Genomic DNA, 19,716 nt, shown 5'->3' with positions numbered 1-19,716 from the left:
TCTGACTACAAGTCTTTGAATCAAAAAATTCCACTAACTTAATTCCCCAACCATATAGTTCACTGGGGTTTAATGTTCCAAGCTTAGTGAAGATTGGCCAGTATAAAAAAGATAAAGATTGAAAATCAGTATAAACTGGGATTACATTATAGAGAAGAAAAGAGTAAATCAGGAAATCTCTTTTTGTGCTGTGGAAAACAGTCCTAGTTTGGTAAGAAGCACAGATTGGTTTACAAATAGCCAGTTGCAACCACCTGATATTCATTATCCAAGTGGAAGGTCATCCATATAAGAAGGAGTAATTGATGTTGATTGTTGACACTGACTACTTGAAGTCTTATTTGGTCTTAAAATGAATTCAGGATGACCCAGAAAATACCCTTAAATGAAAATTTCTCTCATGTTTGCTACCTTTTCTGTGTAAGCAGATCTGAAAAGTGTTCTGTGATGCATAACCAATAGCATAAACAAAGAGAGCATACATAAAAATAGCTCTCTAGGAATGAAAACTAGATGATGCTCAGTTGTATAAGTACAGAAGTTACAACTGTTAGCATATGGTTAACAAATAGCTTACACATTAAATGTTGGCAGATACGATGGTTATTTCAAGTTAACAGAGAGAATACCATTTGCCTTAGCTCTGAGAATACAATGAAAGGAACAAAATGTTTCTTCCTTATTGTAGATAAGTTTTTTAAAAAGATTAATATTTATTAAGCACATACCACATACAAAACATTGTGCTAAAAGAGATACAAAGATAAGTAAAAACAAGTTGGAGTGGGTTTGCCTGAATTACTTGGGTAATTATGGCTTTGAAAGACTGATGAATGTATAATCTATTAAAGAGGCAGGATTCTTTACTTATTTCCTCTGTGGGAGAAAACACAAGAGCTTCATATTATGTTATGTTTCTAATGATCATTTTATGGATCTGATAAAATCATTCATCTCTCAAAAGTTTTCTCCTTGAAATAATATCTCTCTACTCCAAGTGTTCTTAACCTGAGGTCTTTGGACTTTTTATTTTTTATTATTTATTTATAGTATTTATAGCTATATTTGAAAATTATTCGTTTCCTTTGTAGTCCTATGCATTTTATTTTATGCATTCAAAAACATCATTCTAAGAAGAGGTCCATGGGTTTCACCAGATTGCCAAAGGGACCCATGCCCCCTAAAAAAGATTAAGACCCCTTCCTTGTCTTTTCTATAGAGATACAAAATACTGTTCCCCCCATAACATAGTTGGAAGTCTCTTTAAAAGTTTTATTGATATCTTGTGTCTTGATGTCAGTTCTTTCCCCATATTCTCAGCCCTCCCTCCACTGGGAGCCCTCCTGGGTAACAATGTAACCAGTAAATAACTAGTAAGTAAAACCAGTCAACCCAGAAACCACTCTCAAATACAGCCTATACACATCCCATATCTACTGTTTGCTACCTCTCTACCTAGAGGAAGAAAGTACATTTCATCATCTATTCTCCAGGGCTCAGTCTTTATAATTAATCTAGTTTAGCTGCTTTTTAGCACTGCCTTCACTTAAAGTATTGTAATCTTCATAGATGTTGTTCTTCACTCTACATTAGTTCATAATTGCCCCCTGTGTTTTTCCTGTATTTTTCCTATTCATTTTCCATCACATTTATATAAAATGTAGTTGATTGGTTGGGTTGTTTTCTTCTTGTTGTTTTGGTTTGAGTGTTTTTACCCATTTCCAAATTAACAGATACCTACTCTGTTTCTGGGGAATTTTGTTGTTATTATTTACCACAAAAGTTCTTTTGTGAATAGGGATAGGAACTGAACCTGTGATTTCCTAATGAGGAAACTCCCTCTGCTATTGCAGGTTGCCATCTCCTCCACAAATGTGGTCATCTATGGTCAGGCCTATACCCATTACAAAGGCCTACACTGATTACAAGGGAGCAGTAAGGACTTCAAGGTGGACATTTCCTGTAGGGCAACGTGGATACAATTTCAAAGGGGGTAGCTCCTAGAAGCCAGTGGGAGTTCTGGGGGTGCTGGTAGACTGTAGCCCTCCTCCCAAATGGGCACAGTAGAGCATAAAGGGTTCTTTGTTTCATGCATAACAAAGACTTTGCACTGGTTTTGTGTTAGCTGGAACAGCCAGACACACATAAACCACTCAACATAAGGGGCAGGAGTCCTTTACAGAAGAATCCTGGTAGTTTCTTCACTCCCTGCTGGCTGCATTTCCTACCACCCCCAGCATTATCTCCGTGAATTAAAGGGGACATAAGAGAAGGTCTTGGTGTTTAAGTGAACCAAAATCAAAACCAGGAATATCAACAGGTATCCTTGCTTTGTATTCTTATAAACTAAGTAAAACTATTGTTTTATATTCCTTGTTCTTGCCAGATCAATTATATGTGCCAGCTAGATACCTTGGCTTAGGATAGCTTCCTAAGCTTACTAGCATACTAAGAATCTTGGAAATTTTCTTAGCACACCAATAGGTTAGTTAATTCTCATACTTACATAGTGAGTATGTGCCCATGGTGGGACTTGAATCCAGATCTTTCTGGCTCAGAGGTCAGCTGTTTATTCACTATAACACACTGTCTCTTTCCAATGAATACACTTTAAAATAGGTTTTTATAAATACCTTTTGTTTTTACATCACCTAATGCCCCAGTGTAATTTCTGTCTCTACCAAAAAAAGCAATTCCTTATAACAAAGAATAAACAAGAGGAATAAAAAAAGTTTAGCAAAGCTAATCAACATATGCCCAAAGTTTAACATTGGATGATGCTCCACACCCTTGTTTCATTACTTCTGCAAATAAGAGCAAAGAGGTGCCTTCTTATAAAGAGATTATCTGCTAGCTAAGGTAAACTCTTTCACTCCCTTCATTGGTATAACTATTTTGTGTTGATTAAGCTTCTGCAGGAAAGGGTGACAACAAAGGTCACTATGTTTTGCCTTTTCTCATGTCCCATTGACTCATTTGAATACATAAGATTGAAGCTATTGAAATTGTTTGAAATTTGTTCTCATTTTTAGCATTTTTCTGGTTGTATTTTATTTGTAACTTTTGCTCTAACTGGTAGTCCAACTGCACATATGCAATGGATATGATTCTCACATCAGTAATCAGCCATTTTCTTCTGTTAAGATGAAATGAATTTTATTTTTTCTGGTGGCATTTGGTGCTCACCAGGTCTAATGATATAACTGTCCTATAGGCATGATACATCTGAGTAGTCTATTGGCTTAATTTCTTTCTGAGAACTAATTTGTATTTTCCAGTTTATATTTTGCCATTTTCCCATTTGCTCATCATTTTTACTTGTATAACTATATCAAAGTATGTGTTGACTTGGTTTGCTCTTCAATAATTTCTCTCTTTCTTCATCATCTACAACAGATGTTGGTGCATAAACTATATTAATAAACAGGAAATTAGGAAGAGAGAATAAATAATTCATTACTTACAACAAATAATTTTAAACCTATTTTGATTCTATATTATGGCATAGTGGATAGAGTAATAAGCCTGGAGTCAGGAAGACCTGAGTTCAATTCCAGCCTCAGATACTAACCTTGGGCAAGACACTTAACCTCTATTTGCCTCGGTTTCCTCATCTATCAAATGGGATAAGAGCACTTACCTTTCATGGTAGTTATGAAAATCAAATGAGATAATAATTGTAAAAGCTCTTAGGACAGTTTCTGACACAGAATAAATGCTATACAAATGTTAGCTATTATTATATTGTAGATAGTTAATAGTAAGAGACAGAGTAAGTTAGAAATTTTGAGGGGAGAAAAGGGAGAAAGAGAAGAAAACAATGATGATGACATGATGTGTCTCAATTTCCCAAATTCCAAGGAGGTCCTAGGAGGCAAAAAAGTGTCAGTCATTCTGGACTTGAGTCAGAGGATCTGGAGTGAAATATCATCTTAGCCAATTATGATTTACATAGTTGTGGATATGTCACTTAACTTCTCTGGATCTCAGTTTCTTCCCTTCCCACATCTATGGTCCTATGGCTTCTTTCTCCACCCCACTTAAACCAGACTTAGCATCTCATGGAATTAAATCACCTCTGAGTCCTGATCTTTGGAACTCTCTGGCCATCTCACTTCTTATGAAGAATAATAGGTTTATTATGTTTTTCTTACTATGTACTCCAGTCCCCTGACCTATTTTTTCCTACTCCATCTCCCTCACTCTGTTTTCACTTGCTTTCAAATCTAGCCAATCTCTATAAAATAGGGGAGTTGGAATAGATGGTTTCTAAGGCCTCTTCCATCTCTAGATCTATGATTCTTTTTTGTGTGTGTAGTGAGGCAATTGGGGTTAAGTGACTTGCCCTAGGTCACATAGCTAGTAAGTTGTCAAGTGTCTGAGGCTGGATTTGAACTCAGGTCCTCCTGACTCCAGGGCTGGTGCTCTATCCACTGTGCCACCTAGCTGCCCCATGATCTATGATTCTATGACTCCAGGGGCAGTTACTTCACTGTCTCATTAGCTACTACCCTAAAATCCCTTAATCCCCTGATTTACCACAGGCCCTACCTTGTGAATTTCTATCCCAGCATAATCCTTACCATCTAATTTCTCTACTAATGCTCCAGGGCTACTTGGCATAACCGAAGTTTGAGATCAAGTTTTACTTCACCCACTGCCAATTGATATTATATAACCTTAGCCAGATCTTCATTGCTACTCACCGATTCTTCTGTTTAATTCTTTTGGGGAGTCTCTATTTGATGGTTTAAACCTTTTCTTCTTTCCCTCTCCCCTTAATATAGACTTACAGTAGATAACCTAATCTCCTACTTCACTGAGAAGATTGATACCATCCAACATGAACTCCTTCAACTACCCCTTCCATTTCATAATTTATCAGCATCATCATTCATTGGCTAAGTGAACATTTTTCAGTTCATTTTATAGCTATATAGTTTATTGATTACTTTCAGGTACAAATTAGATTAGATGACTGCTGAGGTCTCATTCATTCCTAAAATTCCACAATTCTCTTCTTTTCCTTTAGTAACAGAAGAGGTATCAATTCTCACTGACTAATCGTCCTCTCTACACCCTTGATCCCATTTCATGCTGCTTCTTCACTAGCTTGTACTATTAGTTATCACTACTCACTCATTCATCTTCAATCTGTTCTTCTCCACCAGTTTCTTCTCATAGTCCTACAAACATTTTTCTGTTTCCCTAATCCTTAAAAAATAAAGGAAATTTTCCTTTGACAACTTTTTAGTCTCTCCGAGTACTCTTTCCCATTTCTTTTTTCCTTTTTGTTGGTCAAACTTCTTGAAAAAGTTGTCCATATCTGATAGATATCTATAAAATCCAGTTTATAGGAGGCAGCTAGGTGGCACAGTGGATAAAGCACCAGCCCTGGATTCAGGAGGACCTGAGTTCAAATCCAGCTTCAGACACTTGACACTTACTAGCTGTGTGACCCTGGGCAAGTCACTTAACCCTCACTGCCCCACAAAAAAAAAATCCAGTTTATACATATGAAATCTATAAAAACCCGTTCTTTCCCAATCTGTTACAATGTATCTTCAGCCTGACATTTTACTGAAATTGTTCCCCTCCAAGGTCACCAATGACCTCTTTAAAATATGCATCTTTGTAGGCTTTTGATACTACTCCCTTCTACTAGATATCCTTTCTTCCTTTGGCTTCAGAGACAATACACACTGTATAGGTTTTATTCCTTTATGACCATCCTCTTTCCATTCCCCTGGTATATATATGACCATCCTCTTTCCATTCCCCTGGTATATTCATATATAAGATATTGTGAGATGTATTGACTTTAACCAACTTAGATAAGACACCTTGTTTTATTTAAATTTTACATATTCTCCAGCACCTGCCAGAGTGGTCTGCACACAATAGAAAGGAAGTAGGCAAACATTTATCAGACAACAAATATATACCAGGCACTTAGCATAATCTCAACAACAGTCCTGAGAGGTAGATCCAATTATTATCCCCATTTTATATAGTTGAGGAAACTAAGGCATACATACTTGCTCAGGTTCACAGAGCTACAGTCTGAGGCCAAATTTAAACTCAGGTCGACCTGATTCCAGGCCCAGCACTCCATCAACTGTGCCACCTAACTGCCTCAGTAGACATTTGAAAAGTCTTTGCTGGATGAGGTAATGGTGACATTTATTTGAACTTCTTTAGGAACAATTAGCCTGGGGCAGCTAGGTGGCGCAGTGGATAAAGCACCGGCCCTGGATTCAGGAGTACCTGAGTTCAAATCCGGCCTCAGACACTTGACACTTACTAGCTGTGTGACCCTGGGCAAGTCACTTAACCTTCATTGCCCCTACCAAAAAAAAAAAAATTAAAAAAAAAAAAGAAACAATTAGCCTCCTCCAAATGGCAAGAATTAGAAGAACCAGTGTTTAGATATGTAAGATACAGAAAGGCTAAGAATTTTGCCCAAGGTTACATAGAAAGTCAGCAGCAAAGCTAAGATAGCCTAGATAGACCTGAGGATCCCTAGCATATTCTACTTTGACCCTTTTTCCCTTGCCAGAGCCTTGTCTTTGGAGTGTTAGGAGAGCCCAAAATGAAAAGAAAATGCTACATGAGTGGGAGTGTTTTCCCCTTAAATTCTCCTTGCCTAAGCAAGTCATAATAATATTTTGCATTGACAAAATTACTTCTTTTTCTGGAGTTCACAGCACTTAGACATTCCCACATTAATCCTTACAGTGCTCCTGTGGAGTAGGTGGGTGGCAAGCAATTTCAAATCCCTTTCTTTGTTGCCTTTCCAAGTCTTTCCTCTCAATAGCTCAAGGAAAGCCATGAACCACTTTGGTTATAAGATTATGATTCACCCATCATTTCCCATTAACTCTATTAAAAAAACTTTTGTACTTCTTAATGTCTGGGCAGCCAAGTGTGTTGAGAGTTCAAAGGAACCCACAGACTGTCCAGGATGATGCACATGTGTGATCAGGCATTAAATACAATTTCCTTTGTCTGGACTTGGAAAACTCTCATAGGACAAATAGGATTAAATGTGACACTTCCTTCACCTGCAGCCTCCTAAACCAGACTTTATTCAATCTCTCCTACAATCTTCCTTTTCCCTCTTGGCCTTATTCCTGAGATTAACCCTCAGGGAAAATTCTATGCTGTTTCCCAGAAATGTACCTTTTTTATTTTCCCAGCAAAATTATCTTTACTTTTCCACCTTAAATTCTTATTATGCATGCCATTTGCACTACTCCCTTTATGTATGTTATTCTCAGTTCTCTCTTTGGAGCTGGCCATAAATAGATATGGTCTGTTTGCTGGTGTTTGGTCATCTTCCTTCCTCCTTTTAGACACCCTCCTCAAGTGCCCAGCATTTTCATATTGTCCCCCTGACTTCTACGAGTTCCCCGTTATAAAAATGTACCTGGTCCCCCTCTTCAGGCCACAGATCATGTTAACAGACTTTCCTGACCTACCTATCAAAACTATGCTCCATTACTATAAGTCCTATTTTCCACTAACCAGTTGGATGAACTGTTTTATGATGATATGCTAGAATGTGCTAACGATTTAGTGTACTAACCTCACCCCACAAACCTTGGAATAAATATTCATAGTCAATCAAAACTCATTCCTACATTGGCCATGTCCAAAAATAACATCTAAATAAGCACCTTAAGTCTATCCCCTTTATGTCAGAAGGTGGTTAGCATGTTTCGTCATGAGTCCTCAGGAATCATGGTTGGTTATTATGTTGATTAGAGCTCTCAAGTCTTTCAAAGTTGTTTGTCTTTACAATGTTGTTATTGCGTAGATTATTCTCATTCTGTTCACTTCTTCTATATCAGTTTATATGAGTTTTTCCAAGTTTCTCTGAAACTTGAAACTCAACAGTCATATGACATAATTTGTTTAGTCATCCCCCCAAATATGTGCATTTTAACAAGAGTCTTTGGGTATGGTGACTTGGAGGAAAGGAGTAAGATATTTTGGGCAAGGGAGTCTTTTAGCTCTTTTCCCTCATCAAATCATACCAAGTGGGTGGTTGTCTAATACACCTAAATAAAAGGCCAGCCCATCTCACAAACTAAATTTCCAAAATTGTGTGTACTTCCAAGGGAAACTTTCTTGTGATATGTTCAGATTAGGAAAGAAAGGGTTAATGATGGTGATGCCATCTGTTTAGGCAGGGTCACAGAGAAAAGAAGGGAAACATGTAGACAGAACTGCTTGATTGATAGGATGATGTAAGGAATGTTGGACATGGAATTTTCCTGGTTTTTCCTTTTTTGCCGTGTTTAAGTTCTTAGAAGTTTTCCCAAGATTCTCTGAATTCCTCATATTAATTGGTTTTTATGATGCAATAATATTCCACTAAAATCACATATCACAATATGTTTAGCTGTGCCCTAATCAATGAGCACCCACTTTGTTTCCAGTTTTTTGCTTAGGATTGGTCCATTTACTCTGTTGCCAGAGTAACAGAGAATTTTAGGCCTTGGAGGTCATTTAGCCCAATCTCATTTAACAGGTAAAGAAACTGAAGCTCTTATTGCAAGAAAATTCCATACACTATAAACAAAAACAAACAACAAAACCAAGTGTTTTATTTCAGCAAGGAAGTCTGCAGTCATATATTTGTACTCCTTCTGCCTATAAAAATTTCTTGCGAAAAAGTCCTCATTCATAATAACTTTGCTGAATAGAGCAGCCTATAGTGCCCCCACTGTGCTATTTAATTAAGGTTATTTAGCAATAACAGCATTGTGATATAGTGGTAACAATACTAGACAGAAAGCCAACACACCACCCACATACTGTGTAACTTTGGACAAGTAATTTAGCCTCTGAATCTCATTTTCCTTGGTGAAATAAAAAAGTAACAATAAATAACTACTGCATAACATCAAGGATCCCGGTAAAAGTCCTTCATACTCCTTCAAAGAAGAGACTTTGTCACTGCAAAGCCCTGGTTTCTTAGCTTGTGTATTTATTAACATAACAGCTTTCTTCCTCATCACTCAGAACACTTCTTATGTGACATCACCAAACGTCATGGTGTACCTGCAAGATATGAAGTGAGAATGTGTAATGATGTCTGTTTTACAGAGTTAGAAATTGAGATACAGAGAGGCAAAATGAATTTTCCTAGGTCACATCCTGATGTTTGCGGATAAGGACCTACCAGCTCTTAGCCCCTCATTTCCTTTCCTAGCCCTTTATTCTCTACTCTGAGATTCTTTGCCTTCTTTGCTCTTCTTTTCCTCTTAGATTTACCACCAAAATGCTGGTATTCTCTTGGAGCTTGCACTAAATCAGCAATTGGGTTGCTACCTTTTAATTATTCACAATTACAGACATTTCTATTCCTACAATAAGCCAGGAAAAGGGTAACATTTTCTGAGACATATGTGTTTAGAATTGCTGGCAGATTTGTAAACTTATTAGAGCCTCCACACAACATATAATTAAGATCAAATTATCCAATAGTTAAAAATAGTGGTTGCCATTATCATACCACTGAAACACAAAAGAAATAATATATGCGTTTTTACTTACCTAATGCCCAACCTTTCCCCCAGACATTTTCATCTTAAAAAGAGGGATAGGTATTAGGGTTATACCTCTGTGAACCAAGATAATTTGTTAGAGTGTCAGAAACTTTGTCACTGAAAGAAGAAATAATATCAGTAACCTAGGAAAAGAAAATTAAAACAAAGGCAAGGGGAGTGAGATGGCAGAGAAAAGAGAAGGGAGAAGAGAAATAAGGAAATAGAAAAGTGGATGTAGAGTACCCCAACCCTCCTTTTCTCTTGACCTTCAAGGTTCTCTGCCCTTTAGCCTCTTCTTTACTTGGGATCACTGAATTTGTCTTTATAAATATTTTTGTAACTGTATTTCAATATAATTTATTTCCTGTGTATTCCTACATAGTTTATTTTATGCACTGAAAATTATTTGTAACCTTTGCCCTCTGCTAAGGGAGTTAATGATACAAAAAAGGTCCTCATTATCATGTGGACCTTTCCAATTGCTGTAAGCCATACAGTATCTTGCCTACTGCAATTGCTCCTGCCAAGAGGAACACTGGGAGGACTGGGGAAAGCAATTTCTCCTGCCCATCACCAAAACATTTGTGGAAGAAGGAAGATGGAGAGGAGACTAGACCAGATTATTCAGAAAAATATCCTTTCTTTAATTACCTTCCCAAAATGAGGACAGAAGTGGGGATCTGCTAATATGATATATTTCACCTTGAGAAAGGCAGCTAGCTTCCAGTTTTCATTTTTGAGTTTTGTTATTAGTATATTTCCGTTAAAAAATTAAACAGTGGACAGGAATTAAATGAGTACATGAAACTATTGTCCAATAAGCCCGAAAGAATGTTTTCCTTAGATAACATTCTCCCATAAAATTCCCAGTGTACTACTTACAATCAATCAACAAGTAATTATTAAGCATCTACTATATGCTGGGCACTGGGAATACAAAGACTCAAGCAGAACAATCCCTGCCTTCAAGGAGCCTGCTGAGAGAGCCTAACCAGGAAGACAACATGAATATATATATATATGTGTGTGTGTGTGTGTGTGTGTGTGTGTATCCACACACATATGTATGTATATACACACATATATACATATCTATACATGCATACATATATGTATAAAATGTATATACAAAACACATGAAAATAGGGAGAAAGTAGATAAAAGAGGAGGCATAGGAGATCTGATGGAAAGGAGCTCAGATAGCTGGAGGGACCAGGAAAGGCCACATGTAAAAAGTTAGTGCTTGAACTGAATCTTGAAGGAAACCAGGGATTTTGGAGATGGCATTAGGAAGGGAAAGCTTTCCAGGCAAAGGAACAGCCAGTACAAACAAAAAAAAAAAGATGGGAAATGAAGTGTTGTGTGAGGAACAGCATGAAATCCAGTATTACTAGACCATAAAGTACATGGAAGAAAATCTTGTGTGAGGAGACAGAAAAGATGGGGAAAAGAGGAATTTATATTTGATCCTAGAGGTTATAGGTTTTATTGAGTGAATGGAGGGAAGTTTACATGGTCAGATCTGTACTTTAGAGAAGTAGAATGTAGTGACACTTGAGCCATGGAAACCAAGTAGGAGGCTATTTCAGTAATCCAGGTAAATGGCAATAAGAGGGGGCAGCTAAGTGACACAGTGGATAAAACACTGGTCCTGGATTCAGGAAGGACCTGAGTTCAAATCCGGCCTCAGACACTTGATACTTACTAGTTGTGTGACCCTGGGCAAGTCACTTAACCTTCATTGCCCCGCCAAAAATAAACAAACAAATGGCAATAAGAGCCTGACCTAGACTAGTGGCCATGTGAGTGGAGAAAAGGGGACAGATATGAGAGATGTTGTCTAAGTGGAAAAAATGAAAAGATTTGGTACCTCAATGGATATGTGAGGTGAATGAGAACAAAAAGTAATGGGGGGGGGCAGCTAGGTGGCGCAATGGATAAAGTACTGGCCTTGGATTCAGAAGGACCTGAGCTCAAATTCAGCCTCAGACACTTGACACTAGCTTTGTGACCCTGGGCAAGTCACTTAACCCTCATTGCCCCACCAAAAAAAAAAGTAATGGATGGTGTTGAGGTTGGGAACCTGGATACTGGTGCTCTCCACAGAAAAAGAGGGAAATTTGAAAGAAGGATGGCTTAGGGAAAAGATCAGAAGTTTTGTTTGGGGCCAGTTGAGAGTGAGATACCCACAGGAGATCCAGTTTAATATGTCCAGGAAGCATTTGGGAAGGTGGAACTGGAGTTCATGACAGGGATGTACATTTTTGTTATTTGGTGATTGCAATGAAACAAAACCTTACTCATCCATGGAACTTCTCCTAAAACCCTCAGGCATGTCAGATGCATAAGACCATTGAGCAGAGATGTCTAAAGCATCAATGCACCAAAAGCAATGCATGTATGTTTTAGAGCGCATGAAGACTCAGCTCTCTAATGATGATGAAATACTCTAGGGAATATGGACTTTATACTCTCTTCTCCCATTTTCCCTCTCCAATTTCTGCCTTGAGTCACTTGGAGAGATTTCAGGAGAAGGGATTGTAAAATCTTAATATCGCTAGAGATTTCCTCATGGTATTCTGCTTCCGGGTAAGCCTGCAACTGAACAACCACAAAGAATAGATTGTTTAGCTTCCCCTTAAACATCTCTCTGAAGAAGACAGTTATATGCACCTCTCCATATCATGTAAGCTGGTAGAATCTATATAATAAAGGGTAGAATCCTTAAACACTCAAGAAGATGTAACATATTAGGATAAAGGCAGCATAGTTTTTTTAAAAAAAAACAAACAACATGAATTATGCCAGACTGGGTGTCTTTTAGAGAACATAATAACATTAATAACTCACAGGTTGTATCAGTGAAGCACAAGCACTAGTGGGTCCTATCAAAATGGAAAATCTTTGAGTAAAATCCCAACCATAGACCAGGCTAGGATCACCCTGGGTAAATACAGAGATTCTCATCACCTGGTGATGAGAATTAATGGTCTGGGCAATTGGCGATGACTGGTACTAAAAATTCCAATGATTGGCATTTCAAACCTTTCACAGTTGGTCTCCAGCCCATATTTCCAGGTTTCATGCCCATTCTTCCCCTTCTTATACTCTGTATACCAACCCAATTGGCCCCCTTGCTGCTTCCTGAGCTCTACATTTCACCCTTCTTGCCTTTGCATGGGCACTCTCCCATTGTACTCCCTTCTCACCTCAGACTTGTAGAATCTCTAGCTTCTTTTGAGACTTAGTTCAAGTTTAACCATCTAGTAAGGCCTATCCTCATCCCCCAGTCCCTAGTGTTATCCTAACTTCTGGAAACTCCTCTGAATATATTTATCATCTTATCTACATACATGCTGTTTCTGCCCAGTAAAATATAATCACCTTGAAGGCAAGGACTATTTTGGTTTTGCCTTTGTATCCTTAGCACCCTGTACAGAGCCTAGTACATAGTAGACACTTACCAAATATGAAATTGCATTGAATGAGATAGGGGCAATTAATATCATCCTTTTACATATGAAGGACTGAGTATCAGATGAAATAACTTGATTGTACAAGAGTCAAGCAACTAGTAAGTAGTACTGGAGATGAGATTTGAAGGAGAGGCACTTCCTGATTCCTATGTCTAACAATCTATTCTCTCTACCAGTCTTCCTCTTAAGTACTGTTTGTCTTTGTAGAATAAACACTTCCTTAAATTGCAAGACACCTGGCACACAGTAGGGTTTAATAAATGCTAGTTGAAGTGACCTGACTCAAAGCTAAAGTAAGGTACATTAGCACTGGTGGAAGGCTAAATCCAGAGCATTCTAGCTTCCAAATCATCTACATGGGCCCATAATCCTGCTGCTTCACCAGACAATGGAACACAGTCCTAACAGACCTTTGATTTGAGGATATCCTGGGTGCATTCTTCCTACTCATTTATAGTTAGCATCAGTGATAACAAAGAGTTAGGTAGTGGAGAACGGTCCCAGCACTCCTTTAAGGAACTCCTGAATGCATTCTTTTTGCCCGTATATAGTTAGCATTGATACACAAAGGATTTGGATGAGCATTAGGGGATTTAGGTATATTCTTTTTTATATAATGAACATTTTTATTTAAAGTTTTCAGTTCCAAATTCTATCCCTCCTTCCCTTCCTCCTTCTGAGGTAGTAAGCAATTAGATATAGGTTATACATGTGTAATTGTGTAACACATTAACATATTGATCATTTTGTACAAGAAAACTTTAATAAAAGAAAAATTGAAATAAAGTGAAAAATAGCATCCTTCAGTCTGTGTTCAATCAATATAAGTTCTTTCTTTGGAGGAGGATAGTATGCTTCATCATTAGTCCTTTGGGATTATCTTGGATCATTGTATTGCTGAGAATAGCTAAATCATTCACTGTTCTTCATCAAACAATATTGCCGTCACTGCACAACGTTCTCCTGGTTCTACTCACTTCACCATACATCGGTTCATACAAGTCTTTCCAGGTCTTTCTGAAATCATCCTAATTATCATTTCTTATAGCACAATAATATTTCATTACAATCATATACCACAGCTTGTTCAGCCATTCTGCAATTAATGGGCATTCCCTTGATTTCCAATTCTTTGCCAGCACAAAGAGAGCTGCTATAAATATTTTTGTACAAATAGGTCTTTTTCTCTTTGGGGGAACGTCTTTGAGATATAAACCTAGCATTGGTATTGGTGGATCAAAGGGTATGCACAGTTTTACAGTCCTTTGTGCAAAGTTCTAAAGTTCTAAATTGCTCTCCAGAATATTCACAACTCCACCATTAGTGTCCCAGTTTTCCCACATCCCCTCAAAATCCAATATTTTGGGGTTATTTTTGTTATATTTGCCACTCTGATAGGTGTGAGGTAGTACCTCAGAGTTGTTTTAATTTCCATTTCTCTGATCACTAGTGATTTAGAGCATTTTTCATATGACTATAGATAGCTTTGATTTCTTTGTCTGAAAACTGCTTGTTCATATCCTTTGACCATTTATCAATTGGGGAATGACTTGTATTTTTTATAAATTTGACTCAGTTCTCTATATATTTGAGAAATGAGGCCTCTAAGGTATCCTTATTATGAAGAGTTAAAGCTATCCTAACAAGGACCAATAGAACAAAGGCAGCTTACTACAGTGGTTAAAGTGCTTTGGAGTCAGGAAAATCTGGGTTCAGCTCTTACCTTTGTTGCTTGCTAGTTCTGTGACCATTTGCAACTCATTTAACCTCTCATCATCATCATCTCCTAACACTCTTGGAAGCATGCCTCCTCATGCTGAGCCTAAAAACTGCTCTAGCCCCCCCCCCCAGCATTCCGAGAAATCCTGGTCTCTGGCTTACCCTAGCCTCTGGTCTAAAGCTCACTTGGATCCCAACGTGGAGTCTGAGAAACCAGGAGCCAGGGCAGAGATTTTGAGCAAGAGAAATCCGAATAGGGTCAGTGGAATGTCAGTGAAATGTCAATTTGATGAGATGTTCAGGTGTCTAGTCTTTTGTGGCAGCAGCATATGTTCCACACTCTTGCCTTAGGTTCATGTATTATTATGGCTGTGTATTGGGTCCGCCATGCCCCTACTGATTCCACCATGACATGAGGCTGTGAACTAAAATATCATCCAGCTCTGCCTCTGCCAGGAGTTACAGAGAAAGTCACCTGCATCACAAATGAAAACACCTGTACCTCTTTCTATCTCCTTTCTCTGCATTGTGCCAATATCCTGAAGCAATTCAGTCGCAAGAAGTCTGAAACTACATAAATGTTAAATCAAGGTAAATCAGTGAGACAGAAGGCAGGTAGAAAAGCAAAAGTGAAGGCGAACATAGATCCTGGAGGTCAGGAGCTGGGTAAATTTGCAAAGAGGAATTTTATCCATCAGAGAATAAAGCAAGGCAAATGGTCAGAAAGTCCAGGAAGGCAGGTAGCCATCCATTCAGCCAATACACATTTATTAAATGCAATGTGCCAGTGTCATCTGGGTGAAGACCACCCTTCAAAATGCAGAGGAGTCAAAGTTGAGTTGAAAGCAGAAAAGTTTTATTAGGAGGAAAATCAGGCACTAGTGTTGAGGCACCCCAGTACAAAGGAGCCCATAGTCCAGGAAAGACAAGGAGATTTATGCTTGAAAACTACAAGGAGTGGGGTTGGGGAGGGGTTGGGAAAAGGAATGGACAGTCTTTCCCAGGAACAGGTGGAACAAAGAAGCAGGAACAGTTGACTGCAAGGCTGAGTTAAAATGGTTTGGGGTACACAGATCAACAAGATCAGCAAGTGAACCCCAGCAAAGGTGTCTGGGAATAAGTAAGACTTTGGCTCACTACAGGCTTACTCTGTATCCAGTGCACCTTCCTGACAAGATAACTCATAGAAAAAAGACCAATTAATCTTGAGGGTACTTTCATATCAGGCACAACACTAAGTTTCAGGAATACAAAGAAAGGCAAAAAACCCCATCATCCTGTCCTCAAGGAATTTACATTCTATTGGAAGAGGCAACATATAAATAATTATGCATGTACAAAATATATACATTGTAAATGGTAAGTAATTTCAGAGGAAAAGCATTCATAATCAGGTGAGGTGGAAGGACTCCCAGGGCTGGGAAAGGCCTCTTGCAGGAAGCAGGATTTCAACTAAGTCTTGAGGGAAGCCAAGAGGCAGAAATAAGTGGGGAGAACATTCCAGGTATGGGCAATAGCTAGTTAAAAGGTGCAGTCAAGAAAAGAAGTGTCGTGTAAGGAATAGAAAGTTGGCCAAGGCAATCAGAAGTTTTTGTTGTTTGTCCTTCATTCTTGAAGAAGACCATGACATCAGGAGGTGAATTGGATTTAAGTGAGGAAGAGCTGTGCAGGATCACCAACCATACTCTCTCCTCCAGAGTCATCTGGGTCCAGTGGCAAGATATACATCAGGGGACAGCTACGTGGTGCAATGGATAAAGCACCAGCCCTGGATTCAGGAGGACCTGAGTTCAAATCCAGCCTCAGACAGTTGACACTTACTAGCTTTGTGACCCTGGGCAAGTCACTTAACCCTCATTGCCCCGCAAAAAAAGAAGAAGATATACACCAGGATGACTGGAGATGACCCTGGATGTCTTAAGGCAATTGGGGTTAAATGACTTGCCCAGAGTCACACAGCTAGTAAGTCTCTTAGGTGAGATTTGAACTGAGGTCCTTCCAACTTCAGGGCCAGTGCTCTCTACACTGTGCTCTGTGCCTATCAACAAGGCAATTGAAAGTACACATGAAGTATAAGAAGCCCAGAAAGATAGAATGGGACCAGGTTGCAAAGGACTTTAAATACCAAATATAGGGTTTTATATTTGGAGGTAATGGGGAGCCACTGAGTTTATTGGGGGAGAAGAAGAGATGGTCAAAGCTGTGCTTTAGGAAAATGACTTTAGCTGAGTGGAGAATAGACTGGAGTGGGGAGAGATTTGAGACAAGGAGACCAACCAACAGACTACTGCAATAGTCCAGGGTGTGAAGATGGAAATAAGATTCAACAGATTGGATGTGTGGGGTAAGTTCAAATGAAGAATTGAGGATGACTGGGAGAAGAACGAGGCCCTAAAAATAACAGAAAAGTTGGTGAGAAAGGAGGGTTTAGAGGGAAATACTGTGAGTTCTGTTTTGGACAAGTTGAGTTTGAGGTGCCTATGGGACATCCAATTTGAAATGTCATTCCTCATAGCTGCCCATACTACTAGGGTATACATGAGCACCTAAGTAACAACACTGCTTGTAAATAGGTGACTCTTTTGCCTATGTTGAATGGCTACATAGATGAATTTACCTTAGAGGTGCTTATCTTACTCCAATTGCAACAGATAAATAATAAACCTAAGTAATATTGGATGTCAGAAGATAGACCACAAGTTACTTTCCTCTAAGATAACTGATTGTACTGAAATTCTTTCCTTTAACAGAAAATGTTTCTGATTTAACTTCACTAAATAATAGATTTATTATTTGGTCCCACAAAGTGCTAAAACATTGGCTAATTGTTACCATAACACTCTGAAATATTTGAAGGATCTTATTGTATACATGACACGCAGATAACAAGTCCCCAAACTAATTTACTTAGTAGTTTAGGATATGGGAATGGCTATCATTTCAGATTGAATAGTTTAATTCTTACATATCTGTATCTTACTATAGGAACAAAGATGTATTCCAGCATTAGCCTATGAGACAAAGACTTCATCTACTATCTTCCTGGCACAATTATAGAAATTTGCCACAAATAGGAAAGAGAGACATAGCTGTAATAAAGGGAAAATGCTTCCCTAACCTAATGTCATTTCCAGGTAAGAGTCATACAGGCAGCCAATTGTAGTGACAGCCAAACTTAGAATTTGTCAGGTGGGAAAATTTTCCAGTCAATAGGAAATGCTCCACTAGAGGAGGCAAGTCAGGAGAGTCCTACCTCAGCCTATGCCAAATGTCACTCTCCTTATCTTTCCTTAGGACAAAATTCCACAGGAAGCAGTATGCAGATGTCATTCTCATTAGCTGCTGATCTCATAGATTATTGGCTCTATAATATTTCTTGATGATCATACCTGGAAATAGACTCAGTCCTCAAACTTCTTATTAAATCACAAGAATTCTACATTTTAAGGTAAAAAAACAACTCATTATTACAATTTCTCAAAGACTTATCAAGTTCATTTTAATAACTCAGTAGGGAAATGGCTTCTTTTTAAAAAATTATTTATTTATTTTTATTTTTCTCAATTACACGTAAAGATATTTTTGAGGTCCAAATTTTCCTCCCACCCTCCCTTCTGTACCCCCTCCTGAGGCCAGGAAGCAATTTGATATAGGTTATACATTACAATCATGTTAAACATATTTCCCCATTAATCATAACAAAAGAAAAAAACACAAGAAAAAATAAACAAGAACAATAACAAAAAAGCAACAACAAAAGTGAAAATAGTATGCTTCAGTCTGTATTCATACTCCATATTTCTTTTTCTGAATGTGGAGAGCATTTTCTACCATAAGTCTTTTGGCATTGTCTTGCATCATTGAATTGCTGAGAAGAGCTAAGTCCATCACAGTTGATCATCACAAAATGTTGCTGATACTGTGTACAGTGTTCTCTTGGTTCTGCTCAGGAAATGGCTTCTTTTAACAGTATTTTACAATAATTTAGAAAATAGTGCATCAAACTTCTCAAATACTCTTCCTTACCTTGGTCTGCTAAGCAGATAGAATAAAGCCAAAGGGAGAACATCAGGATATTTCAAATGGGTTTCAAAGAATAATTTACCAACCATAATCTTAAGGTCCTTATTCATATGTTCAACTTCACAAGAACTTTGAGAGTGGTATGGGGTGTGGAACTTAAGAATGATACCAAGATTATAATACACTTAAGGGCAGGTAGTGGGTATAATGGATAGAGCAACCAGCTCTGGAGTCAGGAGGACCTGACCTCAAATTTGACCTCAGATACTTACTACCTGTGTGATCCTGGGCTAGTCATTTAACCACAATTGCCTCCCCCACCCCCCAAAAGATGAGAATACATTTGAGAGAGAATAAAATCAGGGAGAAGAAACCCTTTATCATAGTCTTTTTATGCCCATTTTCCATTGTGTCCATGCCTGGGGACAATTTCCTTGGTGAGAACTTTGGTAACAAAGGGAGCTATGGATTTAGAACTAGGGAATAGTTCAACATTGATTAATGATGACAAAACAGTGCTTATAATGACTTGCCTTGGGCAAATTAACAAAATTTATCTGTAAGTGTTCAAAAGAGGTATAAGCTAAAGGACAGCCACAAAAGACTATTACCTGAAATGTGTATCGATTAAAAGTTGGACAAGGGGATGCTATGCAAGTTGCCACAGAAACCCACCCCTGCTTGTTTGAATCTATTACCCCTTGTGTGCCACAATGGCTCCCTTATGAACCAAAACACATACCTGGTGATAGAAGGGCAAGTGTGGGGAAGGAATGGCTTACCTTCCTCAGTCACCCAGACCCAAGAGACTTGTTTAGCTTTGTATTACTGTTTTTACATCTTCATCTCAGCATCATTGTAGGGAAGAGGAGCTATTGTCTTACTAAATATCCTGACTTTAAACCGTATTTAATAAACACAAGTTTACACATACAGTTAAT

This window comes from Dromiciops gliroides, chromosome 2, assembly GCF_019393635.1.
Source record: "Dromiciops gliroides isolate mDroGli1 chromosome 2, mDroGli1.pri, whole genome shotgun sequence".
Classification (NCBI taxonomy): domain Eukaryota; kingdom Metazoa; phylum Chordata; class Mammalia; order Microbiotheria; family Microbiotheriidae; genus Dromiciops; species Dromiciops gliroides.
This window is presented reverse-complemented; position numbering follows the sequence as displayed.